At 37.3% G+C, this 14,107-nt stretch overlaps 1 non-coding gene across 1 annotated transcript; it reads left to right on the top strand.

Moving 5' to 3' along the window:
- The first annotated feature begins 2,150 nt into the window (after window positions 1–2,150).
- Window positions 2,151–2,258, top strand: LOC130963759 (small nucleolar RNA R71). Its single transcript, XR_009079877.1, has one exon. It is a non-coding gene; the product is annotated as a small nucleolar RNA R71 (small nucleolar RNA).
- Window positions 2,259–14,107: the final 11,849 nt, after the last annotated feature.

The following is a 14,107-nucleotide window of genomic DNA, read 5'->3' as shown; positions in this document are numbered from 1 at the left end:
GGATCCTGTGGGGTCCACAGATCCTGAGGTGTCAAGAAAAAATCATCCCTGCACCAAGTGGCATGCAAAAATGCACCCTTTGCCAATTCTGGCGTTAAACGCCGGGCTGGTGCCCATTTCTGGCGTTTAACGCCAGGTGCTTGCCCTTTTCTGGCGTTTAACGCCAGTCTGGTGCCCCTTTCTGGCGTTAAACGCCCAGAATGGTGCCAGACTGGGCGTTAAACGCCCATTTGCTAACTTCACTGGCGTTTAAATGCCAGCAAGTTCTCCTCCAGGGTGTGCTATTTTTCTTTCTGTTTTTCATTCTGTTTCTGCTTTTTCAATTTATTTTGTAGCTTCTCATGATCATCAACCTACAGAAAACATATAACAAAGGAAAATAGATTAAATATAACATTGGGTTGCCTCCCAACAAGCGCTTCCTTAATGTCAGTAGCTTGACAGAGGGCTCTCATGGAGCCTCACAGATACTCAGAGCAATGTTGGAACCTCCCAACACCAAACTTAGAGTTTGAATGTGGGGGTTCAACACCAAACTTAGAGTTTGGTTGTGGCCTCCCAACACCAAACTTAGAGTTTGACTGTGGGGGCTCTGTTTGACTCTGTTTTGAGAGAAGCTCTTCATGCTTCCTCTCCATGGTGACAGAGGGATATCCTTGAGCCTTAAACACTAAGGATTCTTCATTCACTTGAATGATCAATTCTCCTCTGTCCACATCAATCACAGCCTTTGCTGTGGCTAGGAAGGATTTGCCAAGGATGATGGATTCATCCATGCACTTCCCAGTCTCTAGGACTATGAAATCAGCAGGGATGTAATGGTCTTCAACCTTTACCAAAACATCCTCTACAAGTCCATAAGCTTGTTTCTTTGAATTGTCTGCCATCTCTAGTGAGATTCGTGCAGCTTGTACCTCAAAGATCCCTAGCTTCTCCATTACAGAGAGAGGCATGAGGTTTACACTTGACCCTAAGTCACACAGAACCTTCTTAAAGGTCATGGTGCCTATGGTGTAAGGTATTGAAAACTTCCCAGGATCTTGTCTCTTTTGAGGTAATCTCTGCCTAGACAAGTCATCCAGTTCTTTGGTGAGCAAAGGAGGTTCGTTCTCCCAAGTCTCATTACCAAATAACTTGTCATTTAGCTTCATGATTGCTCCAAGGTATTTAGCAACTTGCTCTTTAGTGACATATTCATCCTCTTCAGAGGAAGAATACTCATCAGAGCTCATGAATGGCAGAAGTAAATCAAATGGAATCTCTATGGTCTCAGTGTGACCCTCAGATTCCCATGGTTCCTCATTAGGGAACTCAGTGGAGGCCAGTGGACGTCCATTGAGGTCTTCCTCAGTGGTGTTCACGGCCTCTTCATCCTCTCCAAGTTCGGCCATGTTGATGGCCTTGCACTCTCCTTTTGGATTTTCTTCTGTATTGCTTGGAAGAGTACTAGGAGGGAGTTCAGTAATTTTCTTGCTCAGCTGTCCCACTTGTGCCTCCAAGTTTCTAATGGAGGATCTTGTTTCAGTCATGAAACTTTGAGTGGTTTTGATTAGATCAGAGACCATGGTTGCTAAGTCAGAGTGGTTCTGCTTAGAATTCTCTGTCTGTTGCTGAGAAGATGATGGAAAAGGCTTGCTATTGCTAAACCTGTTTCTTCCGCCATTATTGTTGTTGAAACCTTGTTGAGGTCTCTGTTGATCCTTCCATGAGAAATTTTGATGATTTCTCCATGAAGAATTATAGGTGTTTCCATAGGGTTCTCCCATGTAATTCACCTCTTCCATTGAAGGGTTCTCAGGATCATAAGCTTCTTCTTCAGATGAAGCATCCTTAGTACTGCCTGGTGCATTTTGCATTCCGGACAGACTTTAAGAAATCAAATTGATTTGTTGAGTCAATATTTTGTTCTGAGCCAATATGGCATTAAGAGTATCAATCTCAAGAACTTCTTTCTTCTGATTTGTCCCATTGTTCACAGGATTCCTTTCAGAAGTGTACATGAATTGGTTATTTGCAACCATTTCAATTAGTTCCTGAGCTTCTGTAGGCATCTTCTTCAGATGAAGAGATCCTCCAGCAGAGCTATCCAAGGACATCTTGGACAGTTCAGACAGACCATCATAGAAAATACCTATGATGCTCCATTCAGAAAGCATATCAGAGGGACACTTTCTGATCAATTGTTTGTATCTTTCCCAAGCTTCATAGAGGGATTCACCTTCCTTCTGTCTGAAGGTTTGGACTTCCACTCTAAGCTTACTCAATTTTTGAGGTGGAAAGAACTTTGCCAAGAAGGCATTGACTAGCTTTTCCCAAGAGTTCAGGCTTTCTTTAGGTTGTGAGTCCAACCATATCCTAACTCTGTCTCTTACAGCAAAAGGGAATAGCATAAGTCTGTAGACCTCAGGGTCAACCCCATTAGTCTTGACAGTGTCACAGATTTGTAAGAATTCAGCTAAGAACTGATGAGGATCTTCCAATGGAAGTCCATGAAACTTGCAATTCTGTTGCATTAGAGAAACTAATTGAGGCTTAAGCTCAAAGTTGTTTGCTCCAATGGCAGGGATAGAGATGCTTCTCCCATAGAAGTCGGGAGTAGGTGCAGTAAAGTCACCCAGCACCTTCCTTGCATTGTTGGCATTGTTGTTGTTTTCGGCTGCCATGGGTTCTTCTTCTTTGAAAATTTCTGTTAGGTCCTCTACAGAGAATTGTGCCTTAGCTTCTCTTAGCTTTCACTTCAAGGTCCTTTCAGGTTCCGGGTCAGCCTCAACAAGAATGCTTTTGTCTTTGCTCCTGCTCATATGAAAGAGAAAAGAACAAGAAAATATGGAATCCTCTATGTCACAGTATAGAGATTCCTTGAGGTGTCAGAGGAAAAGAAAATTAGAAGGAAGAGGTAGAAGAATTCAAACTTATCAAGTATGATGGAGTTCGAATTGTGCATTGAGGAATAGTGTTAGTCCATAAATAGAAAGATGTGAGAAGAAGGGAAGAAATTTTCGAAAATTAAGTAAAAGATTTTTAAAACATTTTGAAAAATACTAATTGATTTTCGAAAACTAAGATTGGAAAAGAAATCAAGTGATTTTTTAAAAAAGATTTTGAAATTAGAAATTAAAAAAATATGATTGAAAACTATTTTGAAAAAGATGTGATTAAAAAGATATGATTGAAAAGTTATGGTTTTAAAAAGATATGATTGAAAAGATATGATTTGAAAAATAATTTAAAAAGATTTGATTTTAAAAATTAATGACTTGGCTAACAAGAAAAGATATGATTCAAACATTAAACCTTTCTCAACAGAAAAGGCAACATACTTGAAATGTTGAATCAAATCATTAATTGATAGCAAGTATTTTTGAAAATGGAAAGAAATTGATTTTGAAAAAGATATGATTTGAAAAAGATTTGATTTTGAAAAATTTTGAAAACATGAAAGAAATCTGAATTGAAAACAGAATCTTCCCTCTTGTGCCATCCTGGCGTTAAACGCCCAGAATGGTATCCATTCTGGCGTTTAACGCCCAAAATGCTACCTTTTTGGGCGTTAAACGCCCAGCCAGGTATCCTGGCTGGCGTTTAAACGCCAGTTTTTTCCTTCTTCATTGGGCGTTTTGAACGCCCGGCTTTTTCTGTATAATTCCTCTGCTGCATGTACTGAATCTTCAGTTCCCTGTATTATTGACTTGAAAACAGAACCAAGATCAAATAAACAATGCATGCAAGACACCAAACTTAAAATGAGACACTAGACTCAACAAGAAACATAAAATATTTTTGGTTTTTATGATTTTGTAATTTTTTGGATTTTTCGAAAATTAAGTGGAAAAGAAAATAAAGGTATTAAAATTCTTAATGAGAATTCCAGGAATCATGCAATGTTAGTCTAAAGCTTCAGTCTAAAGGAATTAGACATGGATAGCCAAGCTTCAGCAGGACATTGCATTCAAGAGCTAAATTGATGAGAATCAATCAGCTTTGGTGATGATAAGATCATCACCTTGAGACACTAGAATTCATTCTTAAGAACTCTGAAAAATACCTAATCTAAGCAACAAGATGAACCGTCAGTTGTCCATACTCGAAACAATCCCCGGCAACGGCGCCAAAAACATGGTGTTGTTGCCGGATCAAAACTTGGCACTGTTATTGCAAGGAACAAATGCGAAACCGTAGTTAGGACATTTAATTCCCCGGCAACGGCGCCAAAAACTTGGTGCACGAAATTGTGATCAATACTTTTCACAACTCAAATAATCCCCGGTAATGAATCCAAAAACTTGGTGTTCAATACCATGGCATAAACACAACTTCGCACAACTAACCAGCAAGTGCACTGGGTCGTCCAAGTAATAAACCTTACGCGATTAAGGGTCGATCCCACGGAGATTGTTGGTATGAAGCAAGCTATGGTCACCTTGTAAATCTTAGTCAGGCAGACTCAAATGGTCATGGATGATATATGAATAAAACATAAAGATAAAGATAGAGATACTTATGTAATTCATTAGTGAGAACTTCAGATAAGCGAATGGAGATGCTTTGTCCCTTCCGTCTCTCTACTTTCCTACTGTCTTCATCCAATCATTCTTACTCCTTTCCATGGCAAGCTGTATGTTGGGCATCACTGTTGTCAATGGCTACAGTCCCGTCCTCTCAGTGGAAATGTTCAACGCACCCTGTCACGGCACGGCTATCCAGCTGTCGGTTCTCGATCATGTCGGAATAGAATCCAGTGATTCTTTTGCGTCTGTCACTAACGCCCCACAATCACGAGTTTGAAGCTCGTCACAGTCATTCAATCATTGAATCCTACTCAGAATACCACAGACAAGGTTTAGACCTTCCGGATTCTCTTGAATGCCGCCATCAATTCTAGCTTATACCATGAAGATTCCGATTAAAGAATCCAAGAGATAAACATTCAAGCCTTGTTTGCTTGTAGAACGGAGGTGGTTGTCAGGCACGCGTTCATAAGTGAGAATGATGATGAGCGTCATATAATCATCACATTCATCAAGTTCTTGAGTGCGAATGAATATCTTGAAATAAGAACAAGCTGAATTGAATAGAAGAACAATAGTAATTGCATTAATACTCGAGGTACAGCAGAGCTCCACACCTTAATCTATGGTGTGTAGAAACTCCACCGTTGAAAATACATAAAAACAAGGTCTAGGCATGGCCGAATGGTCAGCCTCCCAATGATCTAAGAACTAGACGTCCAAAGATGATCCTAAGATCGAAAATGATCAAAAGATTCAAAATGATCAAGGATCCAAAGATTCAAAGATCTAAAGATCTGAAGTGATCAAAAGATGAAAATACAATAGTAAAAGGTCCTATTTATAAAGAACTAGTAGCCTAAGGTTTACAGAAATGAGTAAAAGACATAAAAATCCACTTCCGGGCCCACTTGGTGTATGCTTGGGCTGAGCATTGAAGCATTTTCGTGCTTCTTGGAGTTAAACGCCAGCTTTTGTGCCAGTTTGGGCGTTTAACTCCCATTCTTGTGCCAGTTCCGGCGTTTAACGCCGGGCATTCTTGAGCTGATTTGGAACGCCGGTTTGGGCCATCAAATCTCGGGTAAAGTATGGACTATTATATATTGCTGGAAAGCCCAGGATGTCTACTTTCCAACGCCATTGAGAGCGCGCCAATTGGGCTTCTGTAGCTCTAGAAAATCCATTTCGAGCGCAGGGAGGTCAGAATCCAACAGCATCTGCAGTCCATTTCAGTCTCTGAATCAGATTTTTGCTCAGGTCCCTCAATTTCAGTCAGAAAATACCTGAAATCACAGAAAAACACACAAACTCATAGTAAAGTCCAGAAAAGTAAATTTTAACTAAAAACTAATAAAAATATAATAAAAACTAACTAAAACATACTAAAAACACACTAAAAACAATGCCAAAAAGCGTATAAATTATCCGCTCATCTGTTGACATTTTTGGCATCTCTATGTTATTTATTTGTTTTTGTTTATGATGGTGGTTCCGATAAAATGTCTGGATCAAGACTTTACTGTTTATCAGCTCGATTTTCATGTTGGACTCAAAGGGTAGTATAGTGGGGTATGCTCATTGTTTTGTAGAACAATATTTGTTATTTCAAAAGTCAAATTTTTTTTGTATTTACTTTGTTAAAAATACACAGAGTAAGGAAGAGAAGTATTGGCATTGACTGTCAAGTATCATAGAGATTTGCTAACTGAATTTGCTAGAATTGTGGGCTTTGAGGTAAAGCCATTTAGGTTAGTATTTTTGTGATTTCTCTGCACTATACATGTATTTCATTTATTTTGTTGTGATATATATACAATACTCATATTGAGTTTTTGAATATGAATGTTGAAATGTAGTATATGAAGATGAATAATCATCAATGTGTTTTCTAGGGTTTCTTTGATTTTGTTTCAATAAATATAAATTTACTATTTTTTTAAATGTGATATGTTAATATATAGAGATGAATCATCATCATCATGTTTTCTAGAGATTCTTTGATTTTGTTTCAAAAAATATAAATTTACTATTTTTTAATTGTGGTCTGTTAGTATATAGATATGATGAATCATTACCGTGTTTTGTGGGATTTCTTTGATTTTGTTTTCTTTTGCTTCTTATGTTGAACTATAAGTTTTGTGTTGATTTCGAAACCATTGACATTGATTTGTGTTAGCTTAGATATATTTCCAGTTTGCTATAGATTTTAAGATTTCTACAGTTGTAACAATTTTCTCTTTTGCCTCCTTTTGTAATTCTTGGTGCAATATACACCAACAATTAATATATGGAGTTTCGGTTGCATCTTTACCGAAATACTCTTAGGAATGTTGTTCGGATCTAATGACAAATCTGCTTAAGACTCCCTCACTAGATACCATATCATAGGTAACTTCTTCCTCGCAATTGATAGATTTGATGACTATATTGCACTATATCATAGTACAATTCTGAACCAAAGCTTACTGACTTGCATAAAAAATTGAGTTGGATGCAGGTACCCAATGAGAAAGCATAAAGATATCTTACTAGTATGAGGAAAAAGTAGATTGTGCCATTTGACGTAAGTTTCCTAATGCAGACCCTTTAGCACTATGACTACTAGAAAGATTGCTGGCTTTTGATCCGAAAGAGCGACCTACTGTTGCAGAAGTTTTTGACATTGTGCCTTATTGGTTACGTGTGCATTGAAATGTATTGAAGTGTAGATCACATATAACAATCTGTAATATATAATAATTTTTGGTATCTTCAGGCATTGGCCGATCCTTACTTCAAGGGACTGGCTAAAGTTAAGAGAGAGCCGTCTTAGCCATTGCAAGCTCCCTTTTTATCCACCAGAATCAAGGCATGGTTGGCTTTAGCAATCCCCAAATCACTCTCTCGAGCTCACATCCTTCTTTTACTGAATGGGTTGAAGGAAAAATGAAGCTGTAGCAATCCTAGAATGGAGGATTGAGCATTTGAGCGGCAACTTGCAGAATTTTGTGGTCAGTTTAAATTTGAAATTTCTATTTGAATCTCGCTTGCTCTTATTTCTCTCAATTTATACACAATTTTACTATTCTTATTTGTGTGTTGAGAGTTTTTAAAATTTTTTTTTCTACAATTAGGTTAACTTTACAGATATAAACCAGTTAAAATGTGTTATTCGGAGCAAAACAATAACTTGAAGATTCTAAAAGTACTTATTTATATTGTTGGATTGTTTCTATTTTTTAATTTTTTTCTAGAGTCTTCTCATCATTGTTGATTTAAAAGAAGAAAAAAAATCATGCAATACGAAGTTAGGCTTTTTAAATTATAGGTCAAATATATCACTATGTGTTTAAGGTGTTAACTGTTGAATAGTTTTTCATAACTCTTAAGTTTATAGCACCTTGGAATTAGTTTTGGACTTTTGATAGATCAAGTTACTAGACATTTTAGTATATAATTTCAGGTATCGTTACACTTTTATCATATTATGTGTTCCTGCTGTTGTAAAAAATTTTAACTCATTTTTCTTAATATTTCGTTTTTTACCTAATATTTTGTTCTAAAGAAACTAAGTGACTAGGCTGGATTTCATAAGTGCAACAAGAAAAAGAGAAAGAAAGCACACAAATAGCAAGACTGTGAGAAAATGTTCTATTTGCATCGTAACAAAGAAGAATATGAAGATTCAATGAACAAGATATTGGATGCTTGACTTTTATGTTTGGATTATTTATTTATTTTTAAATAAACTGTATGATAATTGATCAGCTGATAGTATATAACAAGATATTCCACAACTCATAGTAATAGTAGGCATTATTCTATAACTCATAGTAATTGTAAACCCCACTAAAATCGGTAAATAATTAGTCAATAAATCAAATTTTAAATAGAAAAATTAGAAATGCAAAACTAATATCAAAATAAGATAGAGCTCATCAAAACGAAAATTTTGATATCAATTTCGAAAATTTGGCCCAAAATCGGACCAAAAGGACCGAACCGGTTGAACCGGGATCCAAACCGGACCCGTGGGTCCAACCGGACCCAAAATATAAATGAAACAGCAGCTCTCTTCTCCCTCATTAGTTGCTGCAATGCCATAACAGAAGGGGAGAGGAGGAGAGCTCCCTAACCCTAATCAAATATTCCAACCACCATAACTTTCTCGTTTGAGCTCTAATCGCCGCACCGTTTACGGTCACGCGTCCAGCGCGTCGAGCTCTACATTTTTGTTGAATCATTTTCACTGGTAAGATTCATTTTTGTTTCAGAATCTCTACCCTCTTTTCTTTGGTGAAATTGAAATCTTATGGTGAAATCTTGTCCAATTTTGTGTTTTAGGCTCAATTTAGCTTCCGGAACTTATGGGCTCAAGCTATTGAGCATATGGGTATGGTAAGGACAACCTAACTAGGGATGAAAACAGGTCAGGCTAGGCCAGGCTTTGCTCTTAATAGGCCTGGCTTGTCATACAGTTAATTGGCCTGAGCCTGGCCTGCAGCCTGTTATAGGCTCTTTATAAAGTATTAGGCCTAGCCTGTTGTTCAGCCTGGGCTGGCCTGAAGCCTGTTAAAAAGCCTAATAATTTTTTTTTACAAAAATAAAAATATTATTTAAAAAAATATTTTTAATAAAAATATTTATATGTAATATGTCATATATTTAATATTTATAAAAAATTTTAAAATTTTAACATATTTAAAATATACAAAAATATTTATAATAAAATATAATAGATTTAAAATATCTCATACTTTTGTTATAATAGATAATTATTTATATATTTAATTATATTTTAACAGGCCCAAGCAGGCCTGACAGGCCAATAAGGCTAATTAGTGAGTTTGGGTCTGGCCAATTAACGTATTAAAGCTTTTAAAAGAGCCTGGGCCTGTGCCTATTTTATAGCAGGCCAGGCCAAATATAGGTCAGGCTGCAGACCTCTGGTAGGTCGCCTAGCCTTTTTCCACCCCTAACCCTAACCCTAGCTCAATCTTGTATTTATTATGGAAAAACTGAAATTGGAACATGTATACGAATTAGGTGTAGATTATGTGGGTATATATGCATTGGAATTTATTTGGGAGTACTTGAAGGCTTATTGGTGATCAAGGCATGTTTTGGGGCTGTTTTAATTAAGCTTGGAGGGGCTGTGATTTGTGTTGTGAGGCTGCCTTGGGTGACACTAAGTGATCGGCCAAGGTATGGTTTATGTTTCGCACGTTTAATATTTACGGTGTTGTGAAAACTTAGGTTAGAGGAACCATAGGATAAGTTGAATTATTAATTGCATTTAATGAGTAGTTTTGTAATATTGTTGGAATAAGTTGTTGATCAACATATATTGAAATTATGAGGTATTGTGGTTATTAATTTATGCTCTTGGACTTGCTTATAATGGGTTGTGTTGATGTTGATATGTTGATGGATTATGGTTGGTGTTTGTTAATAAAGAGTTGTTATGTGAAGGTGATGGATTAATATGTATGAAGGTTGATTTATGTTAATGACATTTAATTGGTATATGTTGATGGAAGATTGATAAATATATGATGACGGTTGGTATAGGTGAAGAGTTAATATAAACAAGTGAAGGGTCATTGATGTATGAAGTAAATGTGGATAATTATTGATGATCAAGGTTTGTTGAGTTGGTTAAAGGTTATATTGGCAATGGTTGTTGATGGTTTGAGTTGATATGGTATCATAATGCAAGTTTTAATGGTAAGAAACTTAAGTCGATGAAAATGAGGTTTGGTTGGGAATTGGTTAAAAATCAATTTTTGACGAACTTTGGAATTCCATAAATTACTCCTCAAATTTTGGATTGAGTTGTGGTTTGTTGCAAATGAAAGATGGTTTTGTAAATTTTTAAACAATATCAATTTTGCAAAAAACGGAATTTTGAGGAGAAAGATATGGATAATGGAAATTTGATATATGAAACTGTGAAGCAGGGGTTAAAATCTGATTGCTGCAAGCTTGCAATGTATTCTGCCAATTTTTTTTAAAAAATGCTCATCCACGCGTATGCGTGGCTCACGTGTACGCGTGGCATGGAATTTTGGTGATGCATGCGCGAGAGGCATGCGTAAGCGTGTGTGTATATTCACGCGTACGCATGACTTACGCGTACGCGTGACTTGAAGTACGCTCCACGCGTGAGCGTGGCCTACGCGTACGCATGGATGCTGCCTAGTGCAAAAACTAGTTTTGACTATTTTTAAACCAAATTACCACTTCTAAACCTCCATTTTCTTCCCTTTAAGGCTTAGAGTATGGTTCTAGGTCTAGTAGATAAAAGAAGCTCGGAAAACAAGATAACTTGAGGGTGAAGAAAGTTGTAAATGGTGGCTTTTACGGAGAAAATAAGAATGTTAACGAAGTTTAATGCTAAGGCTTGATATTTGATGATGTATCGATAATAATTGCTATGGCTTATGAATAATGATATTTGAGATACGAGTTTTCCTGGGTAAAAAATTGTGGCTCGCCACCACGTGTTCCAGGGTTGAATCTCGATACTCTATTGACCATACATCGTAAGGGTGACCGGGAACATATAAATTCCCGGGTATGGATAGCCTCCATTGAGTGATTATATGATGAATGAATGTGAACTCTATGCATAGACTCTTAGGGATGCGCGACGGGGGACCGTTTAAGGTTTTCGGACTTATCGGGTTAGCTGGATAACCGACAGATGGGCCCCTTTAGCCATAGGACAGGTATGCATCATATGCATTTCTTGGGTTTGCCTAATTGATATATATCACCTTCTACCTGTTATACTTGCTATTTGTATTATCTGCTCATTACTTGTGCGTGAATTGTTTGGTTGCTTGTTTTTGTTACATTAAGGATGATGGAGGGATGGAGGAAATGGAGAAATAGTTTGGTGTTAGGTTAGGATTGAACTTGAGTAAGTTAGGTAGATTTAGAATACCTACCCCTGTTTATGGCTTCTGTTTAGTACTTAAGTTGGATAATTAAATAACAGAGTTCTAGGATTGCCTATGGCAATCTCAAGACCTTATTTATTATACGCGTGGCACTTTTACCATGCTGAGAACCTCCGGTTCTCATTTCATATTGTATTATTATTTTTCAGATGCAGGTCGAGAGGCTCCTCGCTAGGCGTCTGGATCCTGGGAAGTGAAGTAGTACTTGGGTGTATTTTGGGTTTTCTGTTTGTATATATGTATGTATTTAGCTTACTCTCCAAGTAACTTATGTATGCTGCTCCTCTTAGAGGTTGAGGGAGAGATAGGAGTTTACTTTGATATTTTGGTATATTTTGGGAATACTTATTTATGTTATATATATATATATATATATATATATATATATATATATATATATATATATATATATATATATATATATCCTCCGGCCAGCCTTAGCTTCGCAGGCTGAGTCAGGGGCTATTTATGCTGTTTCCTTGGCTTTCCTTTATTCTTTTGCTTATCTCTATCATGTTCCTATGAGGTTTCTTAACATGCAAGTAATCCTTTTCTATTGAGCATTGCGCTTTTTCATTTTTGCAGAATTTGTTTATCGTTTTGTTTCAAGGCTCCTAGTATATTATCCTTTTCTCTATTATGTATTTATTTTGATGTTTAGATGTCTGTAACATCACACTACTTCTATTCTATGACTTAAGCATAAAACTCTATGTAGTAGGGTGTTACATTATGGTATCAGAGCAGTTCGTTCTTATAGAGCCTAAGGGACGGACTAATTATGCCTCTGGGCATACTCTGGGTGTCTACACATGCTATTTAGGGTATCTAACTGATATAAGTAGCATACATGTTCGTGAGCATGCATTTGGGACTCTTAAGCACTAAACTTGAGATATTGAGACTGATCACCTTAATATCAATTGTTTGGTGTGAACAGGGACCAAATGTCGACTCGCAGATCCGAACGAGGCAATTGGAAGAAAAATCTTAGGACCGAACCAATGTGAGGATCCCGAGATCGAAGCTCGGGTGCTGGTACGAGCAATATAGGTCAATACTATAGGTCTATGACCCTTATTAATTTCCTCAAGAGTGGCCCACCTCGGTTTAAAGGAAATGCCAATGCGTTAGAGGCTGATCGGTGGTTTCGAGATGTGGAGATATTCTTATACACTCAGCACATACATGAAGTACAGTCAGTGGAAATAGTGACTTACATGTTGGAGGGGGACGCTCAGGAATGGTGGCAGAAGTTATATCACACTTGCAGATGGAGTTAACAGATATTCCTTGGAGTAGATTCAAGACGGAATTTTACGAGAAATATTTCTTACATGCAATTCGCATTGCAAAAGAATTGGAGTTAATGCAACTGAAGCAAGAGAATATGTCTGTTGTTGACTATACCCATGAATTCGTCAACTTGTGTCATCTCTCAAGAGTTTGTCAAGGAAATCAAGCCAACTATGAGGCATGGAAGTGTGTTCAGTATGAGAAAGGGCTTAGAAGAGACATCTTCAACTGCGGGAGTCGGCAAAGCTTAACAAATTTTCTTGAATTGGTTATGAAAAGTTAATTTGCAGAACGTTACTCCATGAAATCAGCAATGTCATAGGAAGGCTATGGAAAGACTACTCTAGACGAGCTGCATAGAGCTGGACTAAGCGTATGTCATAAGTGCGGGAAGCCGGGGCATATAGCTCGAGATTGTCCACACAAGAAACGCCGGAATGTAGACGAATCCGATTCTCAGACCCGAAGTTACCATGAACTAGCAATGAGTTTTTAGCTACCTTGTATATGATTGATATATAATATCCAATTGTAAAGCATGAAATGTTTTGATGATCATGGAGTCCGAGCCGATGGTTAGCCAAAGACTATTAGTGGTTAAGATGGAGCGATACTTAGCTAACTTAAATGAGTGACTAGGTTCTTAAAGGATGAGAATCAGAATGATACAGTGGAAGCAGGGTGGATTATACCTAAGGGACTGGAACTGTCAAGAGCTATGCGGAGTTACCTTTTGAAATCCTGTAATGTTAAAACTTCAAGGAAGAGGAATAAAGTGAATTCAACCTTCAGTTGCTAATTAATTAAGAGACGAGTCAAGGTAAAACCAAATCCCTATACGAGAGTTTTCACGAGACCGTTCTTAAAGATGTACCAGAAATCCCACCACAAGGAAAACATGAGTTTGCGATAGACTTAGTGACAGAAGCTGGATCAGTGTTGATTGCATCACAAGTAAAGACAACATCATAATCATTGAAACTCAGGACCGAGTTAAAGGGAGTACTGGAAGGGAGAATCTAAGTGTTTCTTTGCGAGAGCGCACCAACTAATTCTCACGACTTAATCTAACCTTTCTCTTATAGCTTAAATTGAAAACTCTATCTTAAGTCTTTCCTGTAAAAGCCCAACTCGTCGTTCTTCTGATTCTATTCCTTACTCGTATAAGGCTTGTCTCTTTTGGAATGAGCCTGAACTCGTCCTAATGAAATCACGTGACCCCTGAATTCTGGAGACCTGCGGTGCGTGGAGTTGCTCTCTTGTGGAAATTGCATTCCTTTAAAGTCAATTAGAATCTATTCAATTCGACTTGTCTTATTCTTTCTATTCAAGCTTTGATTCGAACTTCTTCTCTGAGAT

Source organism: Arachis stenosperma, chromosome 2 (genome assembly GCF_014773155.1).
Source record: "Arachis stenosperma cultivar V10309 chromosome 2, arast.V10309.gnm1.PFL2, whole genome shotgun sequence".
In the NCBI taxonomy this organism is placed as follows: Eukaryota; Viridiplantae; Streptophyta; class Magnoliopsida; order Fabales; family Fabaceae; genus Arachis; species Arachis stenosperma.
Note: the sequence above shows the minus strand (reverse complement) of the source record. Positions and strands in the feature narration are given on the sequence as shown.